The sequence below is a fragment of the Megascapheus bottae genome, chromosome 1 (assembly GCF_031878675.1).
Source record: "Megascapheus bottae isolate mThoBot1 chromosome 1, mThoBot2.hap1, whole genome shotgun sequence".
Taxonomy (NCBI): Eukaryota; Metazoa; Chordata; class Mammalia; order Rodentia; family Geomyidae; genus Megascapheus; species Megascapheus bottae.
This window is the reverse complement of record NC_143509.1, coordinates 60,082,990-60,090,354: the sequence shown is the minus strand read 5'-3', so window position 1 is coordinate 60,090,354 and position 7,365 is coordinate 60,082,990.

Here is a 7,365-nt window from a genome sequence, read left to right as displayed (position 1 = left end):
GAAGTGTCTGTGTCTGTCTTCAAAGGTGGCAGGCTGAATGCTGTGTAGGTCACCCTGCTGTGCCTGCCATCTGAATGGCTTAGGCAGGACCCTTGAAGTACTGGAACCCACATAGTAACTGCCTATTTTTATCATATTTTAGCTGCTCTGTGGCCCCTTCTCTGCCAACTGTAAGAAAAGCCAGGTGTCCCCTGAGCACAAACTCCTAATCATCTTCTACCAACCCTCGCCCTTGAGGAAACACACCCATTGCATATATGTGTGTGTGTAGGCTCACTGGTATGGAAACTCAGGTCCTGGCTTAGACCAGGCTTGAACCCAGGGCCTCATGCTCTCCCTCAACTTCTTAATGAGTGATGTACCACTTGAATCATGTTTCCAATATAGCATTTTGCTGGGAACTGGAGTCAGTCTTTTGAACCTGTCTGCCTGGACTAGCTTTCAAACCATGCTCCTCAGATCTCAGCCTCATAGTAGCTGGGGTTATGGGGGTGAGTTACCAGTCCCTGGCTGCTGATTTTAATTTACTCCATAATACTAGATGGTCTTCCTAGGAAAATGGCACCAGCCATACAGAGTTCTTGCTGTCACCATCACTGCTGTAACTGAAGGCTCTTTCCTCATGTATGTGTTCTGTGCTCTTGCTGCATCTTTACTAGTCTGTCTCTTTCCAAATATTTTGGTGCTTCTTTCTCCAGTACACTCACAAGATTAGCCTTTCACTTTGTCTCATCACTTCTTTTTCTGCTGCTTTTCCTCTCTCTCCCCCTTCCAACACTTTTAATTATCTTCAGCCTGTTCTCTTATTTTATTTCGATAAGTACATATTCAAATATATGACTCCTTTGTGTGAAAAAGATGAAACAAATGAAAATAAAATTGCTATAACTTTTCTAGATCTTGATATTTTCTTGGGTTCTTGCTAACCAACCACAAATGACCACAAGAGGGCAATGCAATTCAATAACTCATTTAACCCAAGCAGTAACACAGGGAGTCCAAGGATTTGAGACACTAGGGGAAGAACACAAAATTAAAATTACAAAACTGTCTCTCTCATTGGGGAAGACCCATAGAAAGCAACAAAAAAAGCATGAATAAAACAGACTTTCTGATTACTCAGTTTCAACATCTATGAAATCAGTTTATATGCCACTGGAATACCTTAAATTTCATCTTAACTCAAAAGTCTGTTGTGGCTAAATATCAAGAGGTAGGAACACACACCAGTAATCCCAGCTACTTGGGGGACAAAGATTGGAAGGATCACAATTCAAGTCCAACCCCAGCAAGAAGTTACCAAGATTTCATTTCAAATACTAAGGCTGTGCGTTGGTATGAAATTTGTAATCCTAGCTGTGCAGAGCACATAGGTAAGTTCTCAGGCAGGCCTCACTTGCCTGAAAATAACTAAAGCAAAAAAAAAGCATTGAGGATGTGCAGCATCTGCCTAGAAAGTGTAAGGTCCTGTGTTCAAACCCCTGCACATGGCCCTCAGGACACTGGATCCTTGTGTGTGGTTGAGTCTAGGAACCTAAAGGACTGTCTTGTGGGGGTGGGATGGCTAGAAAGGGATATGGAGCTAACATTGGGAAATTTGTGTCAAGAAGCCAAATGCAAAATGAAAAAACTCCACTAATTTTAGAGGTCACAGGGACACATACTTGAGGAGCCTCCGCCTGACAAGGTAGGACTCGGCTCCTACTGTACCTGTCCTAATACTGCCTAATACAACTGACAAGGACTCAACTCACATTAGAATCCATTTAAAAGAGAACTTATAAATGTTTTCCACCTTATGTCTGGAGGAGCATTAACCAATCATACAATATAAGATACCTCATGCGCAGAGATTCTGTTTTGAGTGTGTGTCATACAAGAGAACAATGGGTTCTAAGCAAAATTTTCCCACATGAACTTCTCTCATAGTTAATCTTAATCCAGACGCACACAAACATGGCATCCTGGGGCAGACAGCTACAATATACAACTGTCATTATTTTTATGACTACTAATGGTATCACACATGGCTCCTTCTACGACTATTGCTTCCAGCACACCCCACAGAGTAAAGCCCCCACTCTGTGTACAATAACTTAATGCACACAGTTTACAAAGTCATTGCTTATACTTTATCCACACAAAAAGCCAGTTGCATAGGCAAGATGGGCTTTATGGGCCACAGAAAAATCTCAGGACTACTAAGCCACAGTTCAATGGCAGCCTGCTGGCCTGGCTTGTAGTTCCAGTGTGTCTCACGCTGCTCATCCCCACCTGTGCCACACAGTGGCAGCACAGGGCATGCAGTGGGCCTGCCGTGTTACCTTTCAGACTATGGTGTCAAATAAGTAAGAATGAGTATTCTATGACACGAAGAGACAAGTTTTCATGAAGAGCCCGTGAGGTCAGTGCTAGGGCTAGCCACTCATATCTCATAGCCTATGGAAATCCAAACAGTGAATGATTCAGGGGATGTAGTTTCTGACATTGTACAGCAAGTGTCGCCCTAGAGCCACTGAATACACTGTGCAAAATCTGGAAGTACTGAGAGGACAGTGTAATTTGCACCACACAATGCAGGGCTTTGCTTGGATCTTGATCTGGATAAAGCAATATGAGGTTAAAAAAAGGGGGGGGGGACAAATATCATGTCTCATGGTCCTTAACAGGTAAATGCTGTTTAGCAGAGGTTTTTTTCCCAGAGGTATTTTTTCCCTTCACCATGGCTCAGACCTATCTATCCATCAGGAAGTATGTTTGGGACAATAGCTCTGCTGATTGGAGGAAGATGGCAGAAAGAAAAGAGAATTTTCAAAGATGCTTCTTTTTTTATGTTTATTTTTATTTTTGGAACTCAGGGCCTGAGCACTGTCCTTGGACTTTTTCTCGAGGCTAGAGCCCTACACTTGAGCCAGAGCACCACTTCCAGCCTTATTTTTTTTTCTATGTATGTAGTACCAAGGACTCAAACCCAGGTCTTTGTGCATGCTAGGCAAGCACTCTACCACTAGGCCAAATTCCAAGCCCCAAAGGTGCTTCTTCATATGTTCTAAAGCACTGGTCCTCACAAGGGTCCCTCAGAATGAAGATCTTTGTATATGACGCCTCTGATGGCAGGCTCTCCCAATTACCAGTCATGATGAAGCTGGCTGACTTTAGGTCTAGAAAAAACAATGTAAGGCCTACATAGGAATGGGTGAACCAGGCCCAAATGGCTCAACACCTGTCATTCTAGCTATTCAGAAGGCTGATATCCAAGGATAGCAGTTCAAACCCAGCCCAGGCAGGAAAGTCCCTGAGAACTCATCTCCAATTAACCAAAAAGTCATGGGTAAAACTAAGACTCAAATAGCAGAACATCGGACTTGAGTGAAAAAGCTAAAAGGAGGCACCCAGGCCCTGCATTCAAGCCCCAGTACTGGCACACATTACATGCATAGGAACAACATAGTTGGGCTGATAATTATATTTGCTTATGCCTTGTTCCAAGTTTTCTTCATATATGTGATATAACTATCTTGATTAGCGCAGACATCAGATTTACTCACTGGAGCCAAGTAAAGCCAGGCTGATGCCAACCAGCCATGGTTACCCAGATGGTCTAGTGAAGACGGGGCTGTGTATCCTGAACCCAAGCCAAGAACAGTATGCAGTGGTGGAAGCATCAGAGCATGTGCAGCTATTAACATACCTTGCTCATCCTAGGTAGATTTTGACTGAAGAGGCTAAACAGACCCAGTCATCTCAGTAACTGTGAGCCCATCCCATACAGAATCTAGCAGGATAACAACAGGACTTCCTGGTTTGTTAAGTGTCTGCTAGGATCTTTTTCCTGACCATCTCTGAGGAGGCCATAACTGAGCTGAGGTTAAAGACAAGCCCACAGCAGGAAGTCAAAGAGGGAGAGAAAGGGAGTACAGACAAGGAGGGTGAATTTAGGGGGAAACTGGGGGATTGGTACAACTGGAAAAGTTAATGGAGGGATGGGGCTGAGAAGTGAGGCCAATGGGAGACTGTGATGTGTATTCTGAGAAACCTGAACACTAGGGGCTGCTTTTTTTTAATGGTGGGACTGGGATATGAACTCAGGGCCTTGAGCTTGCTATGCAGGTGCGCTACCACCTGTACCATGTCTCCAGCCCGTCCTGCTTTCAATTTTCTAATAGTCTCATTTGGGAGGAGTGGGCCAGACCATGATCCTCTTATTTATGCTTCCCTCCCCAGCTGAGTTGACAGATATGTGCCACTACATCCAGCTATTCGTTGACATGAGGTGAAGGAAGTCTTACTGGGGCTTCAAACTGTGAGCCTTCCTATGTCAGCCTCTCAAGTTTCTAGGATTATAAGCATGCGCCACTATGCCTGGCTTGTAGGTCCCTGACTCATAACAAGAACACAAACTGCCTTGTGAAGCTTTAGAAGCTTCAGGTGCCTGTATCAGCTATGCTTGTTACTCTTGGAACTGGGCAGGGGGGATTTAAGAAATGGTGTTATGTCACATTTTCACTCTGCCACAGTATAGAGAATGGGGTCTAGAAGTGGCTGTGATTCAGGCAGGAAGAGAGACCAACACAATCATCTAGAGGAAGAAACTTCAGGTGGAGAGGAAAGTACAGAGTTGAATCAGCAAGTACACAACCTGGGCTCCATGTAAGGGTAACAGAGGTGGCAAAGGGCAGGGTAGGTGGCAGGAAGTTTAGCCCTCCAGGAATCTACAGCCTTACCAAACAAGAAGATAAAATAATAATAAACATTTGCACCAAATGGCTCGTGCCTATAATCCAAGCTACTGGAACAATTGAGAGCAGAGGATCACACTTTGAAGCCATCTTAGGCAGCAAAATCTGAGACTCATCTCCAATTAACCACCAAAATTCCACAAATGGAGCTGTGGCTCAAGTGGTAGAGCACTAGCCTTGAGCACACACACTCAGGGTCAGTGATGAGATGGAGTTCAAGTCCTGGGACACAAAAGAATGAAAAAACAAAACTTTAAAAATAAATAATTTCTATACTGAAAGAATCACAGGCACAATTGTCTTCTTGGGCTCAGCCACCCCTTGCTCTTCCCTATTTGCAACTGTAAGCAGTTCCTGTTTCTCCACAGCCACACTGGGGCAGGAAGGAATTGGCCTCGATAGGGAAGAAAAAATGCTGGTGGCTGCAACACCTCCAGGAGAAAGCAGTGCTTACCTGAGGTGCAGGGTGAGGTGAGAACGAGGAAGCTAATGTATGGAATGTGTCTGGCACATGGCAGACTCTCAATACAGCATTTCTTTTTCCTGGAAGGGAAGATGAAAGCTCTCTTCTATGCTCTCCCTTTCTATGCTCACTTTTCCTCTTAGAAAGGGATTGATAGGTTTTCTAGGACAAGATTCCTATGGCAGGGTTTTGCCTTCTCATTCAGAAAAGAGGAATCTGGGGTGTTTTTTTCTTTACATGGAATAATAAGTCAGAGATAAATAAAAGATTCCTCTGGCCCCTTTCAGCTGTGTTCTACTGAGAAGGGATTCTTCCCTGATTATCCTCCCTGAAATTTAAAATTCTTTCACCCTTGTATCAAATAGAGAGAGGGGGGAAAAGTGCTAGCAGCAACACATCTAAAGACTCCTTGTACCAATCTAGAAGTTAATTCCCCTTGCAAATAACTCAAAACCCTGCACTTGAAAAGAAGAAGAAAAAAAAGGCTGCAGAGGCCTCTATTATAGCTATGCTTTTTATCAAAGTGCACTCACAAGTCAGTGCATTGTGCAGAAGGAGTTTTCCCTCCTTGGGTCTTGGGACCCGTGTGGAGGGTCAGGCAGTGTGTGTGACTTCTCGGGGGCAGGAGGAGGGAGAGCTGAGGGGTATACAATGGAGGCTTTCAGTGCCATTACTTCACAAGAGCCTTGCTGATAAAGGAAGAGGAGGAAGCCAGCCCCTCTCCCTCCATTGCAAACACACAACCAGGTTGTTGTTGGGAAAACAAGGGAGAAGGCCAGACTGGCGGCACCATTCAGATCTTCCTTGAAATCTCAAAAGTGATTGAAAATGCACATTTTCTTCTTCTGGAAGCACAAATGATCAGAAAACACTACAACATGGCAGGTTAAGACCCAAACCGCCTGCCTGTGACTGTCTCCCAGTTCTGCTATTGTAATGTGAAGTTTCATGGCTTTGATCTCTCATCCCTCAGGGTCCTCATCCATGACATGGTGGAATGGTGTCACCTCCCAGAGCCAGTCTTGGGACTGAGTCAATGGGTGTGAAGTGCTTTAAGCACATGGTTTCTGGTTACCAGGTGCTATTTGGAAGACAGCGTCCAGCTGCATCAAGCCACAGGGCTGCTAGAGGAACCTAGTCCATCACAGCCAAAATCAAAGCCACGGGCCATGTGACATTACACAAGCATGAATGGTTAACTCGACAGTTGAATTTTTCCCCATTGATAGCTTACATATATGGTTCAAGAGACAAAAAATAGTATCTCCAGCTTCTCTTTGTGTCCCATGAAACCTGGCCATTCTGCATTGACAATTCTTCTTGGGTGTTGAACATCTGCCAAGTGCTTGGAGGGTGAGTTTCCCAGGTCACCACCCTTCCCACCCATTTTTCACATTTACATTAGGAGCCTGTGATCACTATAGCAAAGGGCTAGGGTCTCAGTAAACCACAGCTTACATTTACAACCTAATAATGGATTGTCTGGGTGTGGTGACATATTCCTATAATCGCAGCACTCTAGGGGCTGGGGCACAAGCATCTCAAATTTGAGACTGCCATGGGCTACAGAGTGAAGACGCTGCTTACAAAAAAATTGGCACTGTGAACCTGGAGGAGTAAATTGGGCCTGGACTGCTAGATGACTAGGAGGAGAAATGTAATGAAGAGGAGGCCATTATATAAGAGAACTCTTATATCTCTATAAGAGAACTTTTTTCTTCTTATAGAATTTAAATATGTAGCAAAGTAAACCAGTAATAGATACCGTTAAGAACCCATTTGATATAGTCTAATTGTGATGTGGTAACCATGACATCCATCGTGTAGCCTCCCAGAACTAAGCAGCTTGTTTTGACAGTGGAAAGAAATGCAAGTAGGGCTGATTCTCAGGTCCACGGTGAAACAAGGCATCCACTTAGTATTTCTTCCATGCAGTCTTCTGAGACCCCTTGCCTCCCTCAACACGTGTGCCCGAGTGAAGCTCCTCCTGTGGTCCTGACTGCCTACAGCTCAAGATAGAGAAGTAAACAAGATTTTATGCAAACCAGAAATGCCCTAGCACCTGGATGAGGAATAAAAAGGCTGTGAGACTCCCTAAAAGTGTAGTAAATGAAGGAAGGGCGACAAAGCTTGACTATGTGGAAAAAGGGATTAGCCTAAGTC